We start from the raw sequence: 18,279 nt of genomic DNA on the forward strand, positions 1-18,279 counted from the left end.
GCTAGGAAATCTGCAGTGAATATCTTAACTGAAACTCAAATGGATGCGCCACGTAAACACAGTGGCTATAAAAGCAGATCAAAGGCTAGAAATGCTCAGGAGAGTAGCCCACCTGCTAACTCCCAAAGCCTGGCCACCATTTACAAGGTACATGTTAGGAGTGAAGGAATAGTTCTGCTTGCCTGGAAGAGTGCAGTCCCAACAACACTCAAGAAACTTGACACCATCGAGGTCAAAGCAATTTGCGTGAATGACACATATCCACAAACATTCACTCCCTCCACCACTGCTGCTCACAGCAGTGCATACCACTTACAGAATGCACACAGATGTTCACCAGGGCTCATTAAACAGTACGTGCAAAACCAACAACCATCATATCTAAAAGGACGAATGCAGCTGATACAAGGGATGCGATCACTTGCAGGTTCTTCACCATTACTCACATCACCCTCTTTGGAAATGTACTGCCAGTACCTTGCTGTCACTGGGTTAAAATCATGAAACTCTATCCTTAACAGCACACCAGTTGTACCTAAATGAAACGAACTGCAGCAGCTCAAGAAGGCAGTTCATCATTATCTTCTCGAACACAATTAGGAATTGGCAATACATTCAAGGCCAACTAGTGACACCCACATCCCATCCATGAATATAAACAAACCCTGGCAAAATCTGAATTAAATGTCATTTGGCAAGCTACGAGTGAAGGGGTGCCACTTGATACCAATATTGATGACACTTCCCATTATTTTGCTGATGATTGGGAATAGAGAGATAGAATAGAAAAGCAGAATATTATTTTAATGGAGAGAGACTACAGAACACTGCAATAGAGAAAAGCAGGGGAGGCAATGGCCTAATGGTATTATCATTGAACTATTGAACCAGATAACACTCCCGGAACTGGGTTTGAACTCTTCCACAGCAGATGTGGAATTTAAATTGAATAAGCTATCCGGAATTAAGAATCTAATGATGAACCCATTGTCAGGAAAAACCCATCTGGTTCATTAATGCCCTTTAGTGAAGGAAGCTGCCATCCTTACCTGGTCTGGTCTACATATGACTCCAGACCCACAGCAATGTGGTTTACTTTGAACTGCCCCATGGGCAATAAATGCTGTGTAGTCAGCATGCCCTCATCCTGGATGAATTTTTTTTTAAAAAATCAACGTATCCTTGTACATGAATCATACTGGAACAGCATGTAATTAGGGAGACAAATGAAATGTTGACCTTTTATATAAGAGGAAGAATAAAAAGTAGCAAAATCTTGCTACAGGTATATAGGGCATCAGTGAGACAGCTTGTTTAGTCATGTGCCTTGTGGTTTTAAATATGTTAAACAAAGTGAAAAAACAAAGACTGGTTTCTTGTGGAGACAGATGTCTTGAAGTTTATTTATAGCATAAATTATTTATGTGGCGATAATAGCGCAGACTTACACGTACAGACTACATATTGTGTTTACTGATGTCAGTGTACGTAACAGTCTGACTGAAGGCACTACACCCTCTCCCTGATACAAGGTGAGTGACTAAACATAAGGCAGGTACCTTTATCCTGTTTTTGACATGTCCTAATGTCACATAACTGTTTTACATTTACAAGCCTGTTTGGCCTGGAATCTATGCCATAATACAGCATAAGATATTGCATATAGTTTTGGTGCTCAGAAATTTATTGAGAAATGTACTACATTGGTAAGAGCTCAGTCAAAGTTCACCATGTTGATTTCTGGGATTAAATAATTGTCTAATGAGGAAAATTTTAAAATGCTAGTCCTGTACCCATTGAAGTTTAGAACAAGGCAAGGTGATTGCATGGAAAGAGATACCACTCTGAGAGTGCTTGACAGTATAGATATTGACCTGATGTTTTCTCTCATTAGGGAAGTTTAGAACTGGTTTACAAATAAGGGATCCTGATTTATGTTAGAGGTTGGAAGGAATTTATTCCCCCATAGTATTGTTAGTTTTTAGACCTCTCTTCTAGAGGGAGCAATGAAGGCTGGGGCATTGAATATTTTCAAGACTTAAATAGATTATTGAAGCAAGGGTATGTGGGTGTATTGAGGGGTACACGTAGGGAGGTGGTCGGGGTGAACTGGGGTAGAATTTGCAGGCAAGTGAAAAAGTGAAGTTAAGCCCAAAATTAGATTAGCCATGTTCTTACTGAATATCATTTACTTACTGAATGCTTCTGACTCATGTTTCCCCCTCTCCAACTGAATGCTAAATTTTATCATGTTATGCTCCTGATTCCAATCTTTTACTCTGACATCGTTTATTAAACCTGACTCGTTACAGATTACCAGCTCTAAAATAGCATGAACTCTGACTGGATCCACAATATATTGTTCACGAAACTATTTCAAACACGTTTTATGAATTTTTCTGCACAGCTACCTCTGTCAATCTATCTATGCCAATCTGAAGATTAAAGTCACTCATGATCAATGTACTGCCTTTGCTACATGACCTCATTATCTCCTGATTTATTCTCTTTTCCACCATATAATTACTGTTAGGGGCTTATAGATTGCCCCTACCGGTGTCTTCTTCTTTTCTTTCATATCTCTGACTTGAGGTGGAACCATGGTTCCATGGTTAGCACTGCTGCCTCACAGCATCAGGGACGTTTCAAGTTCTCCTCATGTCTGTTTGGGTTTCCTCTGGGTGCTCTGGTTTCCTCCCACAGTCCAAGGATGCATATGCTAGGCGGGTTAGTCATGGTAAATGTGAGGATACAGGGATAGGGTGTGGCGTTACTAGAACTGAGCCTGGGCGGGATGCTCTTTGGAGGGTTGGTGTTAACTTGACGGGCCAAATTGCTTCTTTCTGCACTCTAGGGATTTCATGATATGAATTCCAAGATCATTTCTTGCTGCCAAACCCATTCCACCCCAGACAAGGTTACCCCATACCCTTTCCTTTCTGCCTATCCTAGGAAAAAGTCAAATAAACCTGAATGTTTAGCTCGCGGCTTTGATTTCCTTTAATCCATATTTCTGTAACAGGTATAAAATCTAATTCCATTAACCTGTACTGCAGTTAACCAATATATTTTGTTCTGAAAACTGTGTGCGTTTATGTAAAGAGCCATCAATTTTGCCTTTATAACTTATTTCTCCTTGACGCTATTTTTTGCTGTTTTTCTATGTGTTTACATTCTGTCCTCTTGTGTCCCACTCTGAGTATTGTTATCCAAAATGCTGTATTGTACTATTGCTATATCTTCTTGCTTTGTAAGCCTACACTTCCCCTCTCCCAATCTATTGATCCCTCTAATATATAAAGCCCTCTCTGCAGATCTAGTTGTTCAATTCACCAGGACATTTCTCCAGCATGGTTCAAGTGAGGCTTGTCTCCCATTGGAATAGCTCGCTTCTATCCCAGTGCCAGTGACCCAGGAACTGAAACCCATTCCATGCACGCTAAACTTTGAGTTACTTGAAGAAGTGAAGAGGTGGGGATTTTCATGCATCTTCGTCCTCCATCATTCATACCTGGATATGGTTTGGGTACAGAGATTTTATATGATTTATTGGTTGCTGGGTCATGAAGCCCCATTCTCAGTATTAACAATATTCAGTCGTACAGGTTTCATTTTTGTTTTCCTATCATACAAATTGTCATTTGGGTCTACTTTGTTGCTCAGAATTTGGGCACAGCAATAAGAGCCCTATGTAACTGAATATGGTTACTTTTACAGATTCATACCTTACAGTAAATGCCCCAGATGGACAGATGTTGAATTTCTCCCCCATTCCTGTTCCAAGAGGAGGAGACAAAATTGAATGCTACAATAACATTGTTACTTTGGGTTCACCGTATAAGTCAAAACCTTAAAAATGAGACAGCAAAGGGAAATAGTCAAATTCCAAGACTTGAGAAATGTCACGGGTAAGTATTAAAATTTTCAATCATTTGATTGTTAAAATGATTACAGATGGTGAGACTTCCTCTTTCATCTGACTATTTAAGAATTCTCACAGACTGTTCTGCCGTCTGCTCAATTTATCAGGGTTTCAGCACACCTCTCTTAATGTGTACATATTTGTTAAACAAACCTGTGTGATGTTCACTTTACTGTTAAATCAAATTGTAACTCTCACATAATTACAAAACCATGAATAATGTTCTTCTTTGATGTTTATTCACATTTAATGGAAAATAACATTACCTTGAGCAATGGTACTCAAGAAATAATAATCAGAAGACGTGGGGAGATCGTGACACATTGGTTAGTGTTAATAGTAATACTCTGCTAACATGTGTTCCAGTTCCACCAAAGTTTATTGGAACTTGGGCATTGAATACAAGAGCAGGGAGGTTATGATGGAGCTATGTATAACAGAAGTTAAGCCACAGCTGCAGTGCTATTCACGGTTCTGATCACCACACTATAGGAAGGATGCAATTGCACTGGAGAAGGTGAATAGAAGATTAACAAAGCTATTGACTGAGTTGGAGCAATTCAGCTGTTAAGAGTGAACAGATAGGTTGGTGCTATTTTCTTTGAAGAAGTTTGATGGAGGGAAGCTGATGGATACAAAGTTATGAGGGGCATAGATAGAAAGAAACTATTCCCCTTAGCAGAAGGGCCAACAACCAGATGCACAGATTTATGTTAAGGAGCAGCAAGTTTTGAGTGAAGCTGAGGAAACTAATTTCCAACCAGAGGACGGTGGGTATCTGGATGTCATTGCCAAAAAGGTTGTAAAGAAGGTAACCCTCAAGACATTTAAGAAATATTTAAACAACTAATTGAAATGCTATTGCATACACTTGAGGGCTGCACAATGGCTCAGTGGCTAGCACTCATGCCTCGGAGTGTCAGTGACCTGGGTTCAATTCTAGCCTTGGGTGACTGTCTAAGTGAAGCTTTTCTCCCAGTGGCTGTGTGGATTTTCTCCAGGTGCTCTGGTTTCCTCTCACAGTCCAAAGATGTGCAGGTTAGGTAGATTGGCCATGCTAAATTGCCTGTAGTGTCCAGGAATGCACAGGCTAGGTGAGTCAGCCATGGTAAATGTGAGGTTTATTTGTTATTCATTTGTGTGATGTGAACGTCGCTGGCTGGCCAGCATTTATTGCCCATCCCTAGTTGTACCTTGAGAAGGTGATGGTGAGCTGCCTTGCTAAACTGCAGCAGTCCACCTGTTGTGGGTTGACCCACAATGGCATTAGGGAAGGAATTCCAGGATTTTGACCAGCTCTAGTGAAGGAACAGCAATATATTTCCAAGTCAGGATGGTGAGTGTCTAGGAGGAGGAATGTCTTGAAGGTGGTGGTGTTCCCATATATCTGCTGCTCTTGTCCTTCTAGATGGAAGTGGTCATGCGTTTGGGAGGTCCTGTCTGAGGATCTTTGGCAAATTTCTGCAGTATATCATGAAGATAGTAGACTCTGCTGCTGCAAAGCATCAGTGGTGGTGGGAGTGGATGCTTGCGGCTGCAACGGCAAACAAATGGGGCTGCTTTGTCCTGGATGTGTCAAACTTCTTAAGTGTTGTTGGGGCTGCACTCAGCTAGGCAAGTGGGGAAGATTCCAACACACTTCTGACTTGTGACTTGTAGATAATAGACAGACTTTGTAGAGTCAAGAGGTTTGTTACTTGTCACAGTATTCCTTGCCTCAGACCTGCTCTTGTAGCCTCTGTGTTTATGTGGTGAGTACAGTTGAGTTTTTGGTCAATAATAACCTTCCAGATGTTGACAGTGGAGAATTCGGTAACAGTAACATCATTAAATGTCAAGAGGTTATGGTTAGATTGTCTTTTATTGGTGACGGTCTTAGCCTGACACTTGTGCGGCACAGATGTTGCTTACCACTTGTCAGCCCAGCTGTGGATATTGTCCGGATTTGTATTTGAACATGAACTGCTTCAGTATCTGAAGAGTCATGAATGGTGCTGAACATTGTGTAAATATTAGTGAACATCCCTATTTATGACCTTATGATGGAGGGAAGGTCATTGATGAAGCAGCTGAAGATAGTTGGACCTAGGACACTGACCTGAGAAAGTCCTGCAGAGATGGCCTAGATCTGAGATGATTGACCTCCAACAACCGTGACCATCTTACTTTGGTGTCAGATATGATTGCAACCACCAGAGAGTTTACCTCCTGATACCCAATGATTCCAGTGTGGGCAGGGGTCCTTGATGACAAACTCGGTTAAATGCAGAGATAGTAGGAACTGCAGATGCTGGAGAATCTGAGATACCAAGGTGTAGAGCTGGATGAACACAGCAGGTCAAGCAGCATCAGAGGAGCAGGAAGGCTGATGTTTTGGGTCTAGACCCTTCTTCAGAAATAGGGGAGGGGATGGGGGTTCTGAAATAAATAGGGAGAGAGGGGGAGGTGGATAGAAGATGGATAGAGGAGAAGATAAATGAAGAGGAGACAGACAGGTCAAAGAGGTGGGAATGGAGCCAGTAAAGGTGATTGTAGGTGGGGAGTTAGGGAGGAGATAGGTCAGTCCGGGGATGACGGACACGTCAGAGGGTGGGAAGAAGTTAGTAGGTAGGAGATGGGGGTGGGGCTTGAGATGGGAGGAGGGGATAGGTGAGAAAAAGGACAGGTTAGGGAGGCAGGGACAAGCTGGGCTGGTTTTGGGTTGAGGTGGGGGAGGGGAGATTTCGAAGTTGAATGCAGTCTTGATGTCAAAGGCTGTCACTCTCACCTGACATTACCTTTGGAATTCAGCTTCTTCTTTTATGTTTGAGCCAAGGCTGTAATGAGGTCAGGAGTTGGACATCACTGAGCAGGTGCTGCTTGATAGCATTGTTGATGAGAGCTTCCTTCACTTTACTGATGTTCAAGAGTAGACTGAAGGAGTGGTACTTGGATGGGTTGGATTTTCCTGCTTTTTGTGTACAGGACATATTTGGACAATTTTCCATACTGTTAGGCAGATGTTAGTGTTGTAACTGTACTAGAGCAGCTTGTCTAGGGGAGCAGCAATTTCTGGAGCACAAGTCTTCAGTACTATTCCTGGAATGTTGTCAGGGCCTGTAGCCTTTGCAGTATCCAGTGTCTCCAACCGTTTCTTGATATTATGTGGAGTGAATTGAATTGGCCGTAGACTGGTATCTGTAATGCTGGGGAGAAGTGGCAGAGGCCAAGATGGATTATCCACTTGGCATTTCTGGCTGAAGGTTGCTGCAAAACCTTTAGCCATATCTTTTGCACTGATGTGATAGACTCTTCCATCATTGAGGATGGAGATATTTGGGGACCGTCCTCCTTCACTGAGTTTTTAACTGTCCACCACCATGCACGACTGGATGTGGCAGGATTGCAGAGTTTAGATCTGATCTGTTGGTTGTGGTAAGGTGATGGCCTAGCGGTATTTTGCTAGACTATTAATCCAGAGACTCAGGTAATGTTTTGGGGACCCTGGTTCAAGTCCTGCCACAGCAGATAAGTGGAATTTAAATTCGATTTTTGAAAAAAATCCCAGACGACACCATGACCATCCTTGGATATGTCTTGTCCCACCAGCGGCACAGTGGTATACAGTCTGGAGTTGCCCTTGGAGTTCTCAACATTGACTCTGCACACCATGAAGTCTTATGGTTTCCAATTAACATGGGCAAGGAAACCTCCTGCTGACCAATGTGTACCATACATTTGGAGAAAGCAATGAGTGTGGCAAACATACAAAATGTGCTCCAGGTGGGGAATTTGAATGTCCACCACCAAGCATCGCTCAGCAGCAGTACGACTGATCAAGCTGGTCAGGCCCTAAAGGACATAACTACTACGCTGGGTCTGTGGCAGGTGGTGAGGAACCTAATAAGACGGAAAAGCATACTTGACCTCATCCTTACAAATCTGTCAGCTGCAGATGCATCTGCCATGACCATATTGGTAAAAATGACCACTGCACAGTCCTTTTGGAAACAAAGGAAGAACCTCCATCGTGTTGCGTGGCGATTTAACCATGCTAAATGGGACAGACTTCAAACAGATCGAGCAACTCAAGACTGGGCATCGATGAGGCGCTGTGGCCATCAACAGCAACAGAATTGTACTCCAGTACAATCTGTAACCTCATGGCCCAGAATATGCCCCACTCAACCATTACCATCAACCAGGGATTCAACCCTGGTTCAACAGAGAGTGCAGGAGGGCATGCCAGGAGCAGCACCAGATGTATATGAAAATAAGATGTCGACGTAGTGAAGCCACCAAACAGGACTACTTGCATGCTAAATACCATAAGCAGTAAGTGATAGAGTTAAGTGGTTATGGGGATATGGAAGGGGGCTGGTGGTTTGCTCTTTGGATGGTCAGTGCAGATGTGCTGAACTGAATGGCCTCTTTCCACACTGTAGGGGTTCTATGATTTTACAAGGCTTGGGTGAAGTGCTATGAACTGTGTTTGGAATAGATAGATGCTTGATGACTGATAGGCCAAAGGGTCTTTCTCCATGCCATAAAAACTCAACGATTTACATGATGCTAAAAATGGTGTCATTAAGTAATTTATTTCCACTCTATCAGAAATCTTCTGTCTCCTGAGGTAATGGTTTGCATCATGTTGGTCAACTACAAGTTGAATGTCACCTCATGTTATCCCATTCTGGCATGACATCTACAGTGCATTTGCTGGAGATGGTGAAAATGGGCTGTGAACTTGCACAATTTGCTGGCATCTGTTTTCCCTGAGTCCTCTTCTCAGTCAACTGATCTTTGTGTTTGGTTATGGCCATCTGCATTGCCAGTGTCAATACCTGCCATCTTACCACCTCACTAGCAGGTGTCCTAACAGCAGAGTTATCATCACTCAGTTCATTGTTATTTTTTCATTCACTATGGGATGTAGGCATTGCTGGGTGGTCAGGATTTATTGCCCATCCCTAATTGCCACAATGCCTTTAGAGATGGAATTCCTGGATTTTGACCCAGTGACAGTGAAGGAACGGCAAAGTATTTCCAAGTCAGGGCGGTGAGAGTTTTTGAGGAGTGGTCACCTTCCTATGTATCTGCTGTTTTAGCCCTTCTAGATGACAGTGGTCATGGATTTGGAAGGTCCTGTCTCAGGATCTTTGGTGAATTTCTGCAGAACATCATGTAGATAATACACGCTGCTGCCAATGACTGTCAGTTGTGGAGGGAGTGGATAATTGTGAATGCGGTGCCAATCATGCGGTCTGCTTTGTCTTGGAAGGTGTCAAGCTTCTTGTTTGTTATTGGACCTGCAGTCATCCAGGCAAGTGGGGAATATGATATCACACCTCCAACTTGTGACTTGTAGATGGTGGATAGGCTTTGGAAGTCAGGAAGCGAGTTACTCGCTGCAGCATGCCTAACCTCTGACTTGCTCGTGTAGCCTCTGTGTTTATGTGACAAGTCCAGTTGAACTTCTGATCAATGGTAACCCCAAGGATGTTGATAGTGGGGGTTTCAGTAATGGAAACACCAGTGATTAGATTGTCTCTTATTGGAGATAGTCATTACCTAGCATTTATGTGGCATGAATGTTACTTATCACTTGTCAGCTCAAACCCAGATATTATCCAGATCTTACGCATTCGAACATGGACTGCTTCAGTATCTTAGAAATCATGAATGATACTGAACATTGTACAATCATTGGCAAACATTCCCCATTCAACCTTATGATGGAGGGAAGGTCATTGATGAAGCAGCTGAAGATAGTTCAATCCAGGACACTCTCCCGAGGAACTCCTACAGAAATATCCTGGAGCTGAGATGACTGACCTCCAACAGCCATAACCATCTTCTTGTGTGCCAGGTATGACTCCAACAAGCAGGGAGTTTTCCCCCTGACACCCACTGAGTTCTGGTAGGGCTACTTGATGTCATGCTCAGTCAAATGCAGCCTTGATATCAAGGGCTGTCACCCTCCCCTCACCTCTGGAATTCAGCTCTTTTGTCCAAGTTTGAACGAAGGCTATATTGAGGTCAGGAGCTGAGTGGCCCTGTTGGAACCCAAACTGGGCATCGCCAAGCAGGTAATTGTTGAGCGGATGCCACTTTCCATCACTTTACTGATGATGGAATGTAGACAGATGGGGCAGTAATTTGCCTTGTTGGATATATCCTGCTCCTTGCACACAGGACATAACCAGGCAACTTTTTCACTTTGTTGGGTAGCTGCCACTGTTGTAGTCATTCTGGAACAGCTTGGCTCGAGGAGTGGCAAGTTCTGGATCTGAATCCTTCAGTGTTAGTGCTGGAATAGAGCCCATAGCCTTTGCAGTATCCAGAGTCTGCAACCATTTCTTGATATCACATGGAGTGAACCAAATTGGCTGAACACTGATTTCTGTAATGCTAGGGATCATGAGAGGAGGCCAAGATGGATCACACACTTCGCACTTCTGGCTGAAGATTGCTCTGAGTTCTTCACTGTTATCTTTTGCACTGATGGGTTGAGCTTTTCCGTCATTGATGATGGATTTATTTGTGGAACCACCTTCTCCAGTGAATTATAGAGTCATATAGCACAAATCAGACCTTCAGTCAAACTCATCTGTTCTGACCAGACATTCCAATCAGACCTAATCCCATTTATCAGCATTTGGCCCTTATCGCTCTTAAACCCTTCATATACTCATCCAGATGCCTTTTAAATGTTGTAATTATACTAAACTCTGCCACATCCTCCGGCAGCTCGTTCTATATGTGCACCACGGCTGAGTGAAAAAAATGACCCTTCAGGTCCTCTTTAAATTTCTCCCCTCTATCCTTAACCCCAATGCCCTCTAGTTTTAGACTCCACCACTCTAGTAAAAAGAACGTGGCTATTCAACCTATCGTGATTTTAAAAACCTCTGTAGGGTTACCCCTCAGCCTCTGATGCTGCAGGGAAAACAGCCTCTGCCTAGTCAGCCTTTCACTATAACTCAAACCCCTCAGTCCCCAGTAACATCCCTATAAATCCTTTCTGCATCCTCTCAAGTTTATCACAATCCTTCCCATAGAAAGGCAGCTAGAATTGTACATAGTAGTCGAAAAGTGGCATCACCAATGTCCTGTATAGTCGCAACATGATGACTCAACTCCTAAACTCAATGTTCTGATCAATGAAGACAAGCATTCCAAAAAGCTTCTTCACCTCCCTGTCTACTTGTGATTCTAAGGAACTATGCACCTGCACCACTCGGTCTCTTTGTCTGGCAACACACCCCAGGTCTCTGCCATTGACTGTATAAGACCTGCCCTGGTTTGCCTTATCAAAAGGCAACACCTGACATTTATTTCAATTAAATTCCATCTGCCACTCCTCAGTCCATTGGCCCATCTGATCCAGGTCCTGTTGTACTCTGAGATAATGTTCTTCAGTGTCCATTACACCACCTATTTTGGTCTCATCTACAAACTTACTAACTATGCCTCCTATATTCACATCCAAATTATCTACATAAATTTCAAAAAGCAGTAGATCCTGCACCAATCTTTATGGTACACTGCTAGTTGTAGGCCTCCAGACCAAAAAACAACCCTCTACCACTACCTGCTGGAAGACCTGCTGAAGGCCTGCTACCTTCAAGCCAATTTTGGATCAAATTGGCTAGTTGCCAGTGGATCCCATGTGATCTAACCTTATGAACCAGTCTACCATGCGGAATCTTGTTAAATGCTTTGCTGAAGTCCACATAAACAACATCAACCACTCTACCTTCATCAGTTGTCTTTGTCACCACTTCAACAAACCCAGTCAAGTTAGTGAGACCCAATTTCCCATACACAAAGCCATCTTAACCATTCATGATCAGTCCTTGCCTTTCCAAATGCATGCTAATCCTATCCTGCATAATCCCCTCCAGCAACTTATTCTCCACTGACGTACGGCTGACTGGTTTATAGTTACCTGACTTTTCCTTACAGCCATTCTTAAATAATGATACCACATTAGCCACCCTCCAGTCTCCCGGCACCTCATCCATGGCTATTGATGATAAAAATATGTCAGTAAGTGCCCCAGCAATCTCATCCCTAGCTTCCCACGAAGTTCTTGGAAACATCTGATCAGGTCCTGTGGATTTATCTACTTTTATGCATTTAAAAACATCCAGTACCTCCTCTTCTGTGAAATGAACTCTTTTCAAGACATCACTATTTATTTCCCTGATTTCACGAGCTTCCATGTCTTTCTCCACAGTAAATACTGATGTGAAATATTCATGCAGGGTGCATCTCAGCCATCTTCTATGGTTCCACATAGATAGTCATGTTGATCTTTAAGGGACTCTATTCTTGCCTTAATTACTCTTTTGTCCTTAGTGTACTTATAGAATCACTGGATTTTGCTTAACTCTATTTGCGAAAGTTACTTCATGTCTGCTTTTTGACCTTGTTTAATTGTCCACCACCATTCATGACTGAATGTGGCAGTACAATAGAGCTTAGATCTGATCCATTGATTGTGGGATCTCATAACTCTGCCTTTCACTTGCTGCTTGTGTTGTTTAGCTTGGAAGTAATAGAAGGTATTTGACTATATCACCATTCAAGCATCGGATGTATAGGGCCAAGCCAATACAAATGTTGTTCATTTGTTGTTAAGTAAGTGTATTCTGATGAATTAGTATGCTCCATGACCTTGGAGCTAGTGACCTGGTCCCGCCATTAAATGCCAAGGATAAGTCTGAAACAAAAAAGATGGAAATTATTCAAGAAAACAAAGTGTGGAGCTGGATGAACAGGCCAAGCAGCATCTTAGGAGCACGAAAGCTGACGTTTCGGGCCTAGACCCTTCATCAGAAAAGGGGGATGGGGAGAGGATTCTGAAATAAATAGGGAGAGAGGGGGAGTTGGACTGAAGATGGATAGAGGAGAAGATAGGTGGAGAGCAGAGTATTGGTGTGGAAGTAGGGAGGGGATAGGTCAGTCCAGGGAGGATGGGGGCGGGATGAGGTTAGTAGGTAGGAAATGGAGGTGTGGCTTGAGATGGGATGAGGGAATAGGTGAGAGGAAGAACAGGTTAGGCAGGTGGGAACAAGCTGGACCGGTTTTGGGATGCGGTGGGGGGAGGGGAGATTTGAAGCTTGTGAAATCCACATTGATACCATTAGGCTGCAGGGTTCCCAAGCGGAATATGAGTCGCTGTACCTGCAACCTTCGGGTGGCGCCATTGTGGCACTGCAGGAGGCCCAGGATGGACATGTCATCTCAGGAATGGGAGGGGGAGTTAAAATGATTCGTGACTGGGAGGTGCAGTTGTTTATTGCAAACCGAGCATAGGTGTTCTGCAAAGCGGCCCCCAAGCCTCCACTTGGTTTCCCCAATGTAGAGGAAGCCGCAATGGGTACAGTGGATGCAGTATACCACATTGGCGGATGTGTAGATGAACACCTGCTTGATGTGGAAAGTCATCTTGGGGCCTGGGATGGGGGTGAGGTAGGAGGTGTGGGGGCAAGTGTAGCACTTCCTGTGGTGGCAGGGGAAAGTGCCGGATGTGGTGGGGTAGGAGGCGAGTGTGGAGCGGACAAGGGAGTCTAGGAGAGAGTGATCTCTCTGGAAGGCAGACAAAGGTGGGGATGGAAAAATGCCTTTAGTGGTGGGGTTGGATTGTAGATGGCGAAAGTGTTGGAGGGTGATAAGTTGTATCCAGAGGTTGGTGGGGTGATATGTGAGGAGTAGGGGGATTCTCTTTTGACGGTTATTGCGGGGGCGGGGTGTGAAGGATGAGTTGCGGGAAATGCAGGAGACACAGTCAAGGGTGTTCTCGACCACCACGGGGGGCATGTTGTGGTCCTTGAAGAATGAGGACATCTGGGATGTAAGGGAGTGGAATGCCTCATCACGGGAGCAGATGTGGTGGAGGTGAAGGAATTGGGAATAGAAGATGGAATTTTTGCAGGACGGTGGATGGGAGGAGGTGTATTCCAGGTAGCTGTGGGAGTCAGTGGGCTTGAAATGGATATTGGCTTCTAGGTGGTTGCCTGAGATGGAGACAGAGAGGTCCAGAAAGGTGAGGGATGTGTTGGAGATGGTCCAGGTGAACTTAAGGTTGGGATGTAAGGTGTTGGTGAAGTGGATGAACTGTTCGAGCTCCTCTTGGGAGCATGAGGCGGCGCCAATACAGTCATCAATGTAAAAGAGGAAGAGGTGGGGTTTAGGGCCAGTGTAGGTGCGGAAGGGGGATTGTTCCACGTAACCTAGAAAGAAGCAGGCTATTCAGCCTTTTCTTCTGTTCAACTACATTGTACAGCATTGTAGAGCAGTGGGCTGAGGATGTCGGCTTCGTAGATTTGCAATTTGACGTTCTCAGTCATGTAGCCAGTGTTCCATATTCTCTTACTTAACCTGGCCATAACAACTGCAGTTTTTGTAATGTGTGTTTTCACTTCAACATCAAGTGAGAGATTACTGGTGTAGAGCCTTGGTGTGTAACTTAGAAGCTATCAATAATTTGCCATCCCATCTTGTCAATGTTGATAGATGGTGATTTGATTCATGGTATGACAACATCCTTGCCTGTAAAATATGACAACCTCCTGATGCTGGTGATCAAACCAAACTCTTTAAAGGTGGCAGAGTCTGTCCATTTGCCACTGAAGGTGTTCTTCATTATTCAACTACGGTGTGATGGCATCATCAATATAGAGCATCTGACTTTCCAAGGTTTGCAGTCCACTTCAACTTTAATCTCTAGAGTTAAGTCAATAACATTTGTAGACTGGTTGAGAGAGCTAATTTTAAGTTTTATTAGACCTGATAAGTTACTAAAACATTCGAGGTACAAGTGTGCTTTCATATGTTTCACAGAATTTATTAAGTTTATTACCATCAGTACAGAAGAATAATACACAATAAAAGCAGTGGATTCAATTGATTCACAATGGAATCTCAGCTTGTGACCTCTAGCTGACTGGGCACGTGTCTTTTGTTCTCCTTCTGTTGATCAAAGTTCTCCTTCTGTCGTCTTATTGTGTATTGAATTGCTAAGAGTTACAATTTGATAACACTGGCTAGCCACTATTTTCTACACATATAAAGAAGCTTCCTGAACGCAAATTGACATGCTAATGCATGAACATTGACATTAAATATGGTGGTGATTGGGGAGGCTAAGGAGATAGGCAAGCTACAGCACAGGGGGAATGACACCTGGCCAGTAATCCAGTACCACAGATATTGCTCAGCATTCTTGGAGTCAAGTCCCACTATTTTAGATGATAACATTTAAATTCAATAAAATAAACTGCAGTTGAGGCTCACAATGACAATTATGAAACTAATGTCGATTGTCATTTTAAAAATCAGGTGACCAATGTCCTTTAGGCGTGGAAACCTATAGCCTTTAGCTGCTCTGGTCTGCATGTAATTCCATGGAATCAGACAGTATGGAAGTGGTCCTTTGGTCAATCTACTCTGCCTTGACAAAATTATTCCAATCTACACTTGTCCTACCTAGTAACAGTTGGTATATGACCTTGAATGTTGTGACATTTCAAGCGTTCATCCAAGTACTGTTTAAAGGTTGTGAGGTTTATTGACTCAAGTAGCCCCGCCTCCATCTTCAATATTGCCTGTTCTCCCATTGTATCCAGGACATATTGCTGTAGGAAGCTATCCTGGGACACACTTCAGAAATTCACAACATTTTTAACAGGTGCTTGTCTGCCTCTCTCACTCTGTGCTAAAGTTAAAATACTCCATTAATACTAGAGATAATAGGATCTGCAGATGCTGGAGAATCCGAGATAACAAAGTGTACAGCTGGATGAACACAGCAGGTGAAGCAGCATCTTAGGAGCACAAAAGCTGACATTTCGGGCCTAGACCCTTCATTAGAAAGGTCTAGGCCCGAAACGTCAGCTTTTGTGCTCCTAAGATGCTGCTTGGCCTGCTGTGTTCATCCAGCTCCACACTTTGTTATCTCCATTCATACTACTTTGGTTTACTGGACTCCCTTATCTTGTTACTTCTTCCGAAGTGCATCATCTCACAGTTGTCAGTTTTAAATTCCATCTGCCACTGATCTGCTCATCTGATCAATCGTCTACATCCTTCTCCCTCGTTGTCAACCAGTCAGCCAATCTTCGTGTACTCTGCAAACTTACTTATCCACACCCACATTTTCTTCTGTATCATTTAGATATATTGTGAACAATAAGGGACCCAGTACAGATTCCTGTGGTATGTTACTGGACACCAGTCTCCAGTCACTCCAACAGCCTTCTATCACCGCCTTCTGTCTCCTACCATTAAGCTAATTTGGTATTCAGCTTGCAAGGTTACCCTGGATCCTATGAGCGTTTATCATTGTTGTCAATCTCCAATGTAGGCCATGGTCAATGGCTTTGCTGAAATCCATGCAAGCTACACCAACTGTACTACTCTCATCAAAACTCATGGTCACCTCCTTGAAAAATTCAGTCAAATTTATTAGACATGGCTTCCCTTTGATATAGCTATGCTAACTATCCCTTATCAAACCTTACCTCTCGGTGGAGATTAATTTTCTCTTTCAGAACTTTCTCCAATGGAACAATGGAGGAGAGCTCCAAAAGCTCATGATTTCAAATAAACCTGTTGGGCTATAAACTGGTGTCATGTGACTTCTGATGTTTTCCACCCCAGTCAAACACCAGCACCTCTGCATCACTGATGTGAGATTTAGTGGCCTGTAATTCACTGGTTTATCTCTTCCACCTTTCTTGAAAAGTGGAGGCATGTTAGCTGTCCTCTAGTCCTCTGGCACCTGCCCGCTGCTGGAGTTGAATAAAAAATTTGGTTAAGAGCACTTGTCATTTTCTCCCTTGTCTCCCACAGCAACCTGGTGTACAACTTATCCAACCCTGGAGATAGGTACACTCTAAGCCTCCCAAAACCTCAAATACTTTCTCACTCCCTGTGATAATCGACTCAAGAACCTCACAGTTCCTCTCCTCAAAATCTATACCTGAATCTTCCATCTCCAAAGTGAAGAAGATGCGAGGAATTTGTTTAACACCCTCCCAATCTGTGCTCCTAGCACAGATTGCCCCCTTGGGCCCTAATGGACACCACTCTTTTCCTAGTTCTCCTCTTCCCTCTGATATGTTATAGAATATCAATGTTTTATCATGTTCCTGCTTGCTCTCCTTATTGTTTTCTTAAGTTCTCTGCACTTTCTATATGCCACGAAGGCCTCTGTTCATTTGCTCCAATTGCATCTGCTAAAAGTCTGTCTTACGATTGCTTTTACTCACCTTAGTGAATTATCTACATATCTGCTCTATTGCCTGCTGACTGTTTGGGGGTCGAGAATACATTCCTAACGATGTGACTGTCCTCTAGTTATTCCTAAACTCCAGACCCACATCTACATGTTGGTTTTTAACTACTTTCAAAATGGCCCTAGAAAGCTATTCATGAATTAGGGATGAGCAATAAATGTTGTGCCAGTCAATAATGCTCACAAACCACAAACAATTAAAAAAACACATTAAAATCTTAAATTGTCCCCAATTCCTGAATAGTTTCTTTCCCAGAAAGATGATCATCTTACTGATATCATCTCCTGCTTTCTCCCAATTTATTTCTTGAAATGTAGGTTCAGCTCTTTTTATGACCTTCTTAGCTTACCAGCTTCATCTCTCTCCAAAGATAATGTGGGATTAGCAGAAAAAATTGTGTGTCTGTTTGAGAGGATGAAGTCTCACACCTTGGGGATATCATTCCAAATGTCAAACCGATTCATTTATACTTCAGATACTCTAGAAAATCACAATATCTTTTAAGTCAAAAAAGAATGCTGCATTAATGATAATGATGTCTGAAGGAAATTAACTGAGGTTTTCTCAAAAGACCACACAGACTTCATTTGTACCCCAAAAGAAGTAGGAGTTAAATCAGTAAGAATCACATCTTAACACCATACTGCAGTGCATTAAGACTAAGGTTACACAGTATCATGGTAAAATGCAAAAAAAAACTTGCAGCTTTTCTATGCTTAAAACCAGGATACTCATTAGTCTGATCATTAAGTAAATTACTACTAATTATTTGATTATGTAGTTTAAGGAAAGTAGTTTATAGAAGATTCTGACTTAGTTTATATCCTGATGATCCATTTAAATCCTTGCAGCAAGAGAAAGAAGACGCAAGAGAAACAATGTCTAGGAAAGCCACTCTGGTTGAGTAAAAGAAAAGATAGGGAAAATTGTAAATGTATGTTTTTCTTTGCATTCCTTCAAGATGTGTGGGCATTGCTGGCTCAACCAGTATTTATTGACAATACCTAATTGTTCTGGAGGCGAGTAATGCCTTGCTGATACTCTGTGTCAGTTGTGAAAGGTGTGAATGTT

This window comes from Stegostoma tigrinum, chromosome 4, assembly GCF_030684315.1.
Source record: "Stegostoma tigrinum isolate sSteTig4 chromosome 4, sSteTig4.hap1, whole genome shotgun sequence".
NCBI classification, from domain to species: domain Eukaryota; kingdom Metazoa; phylum Chordata; class Chondrichthyes; order Orectolobiformes; family Stegostomatidae; genus Stegostoma; species Stegostoma tigrinum.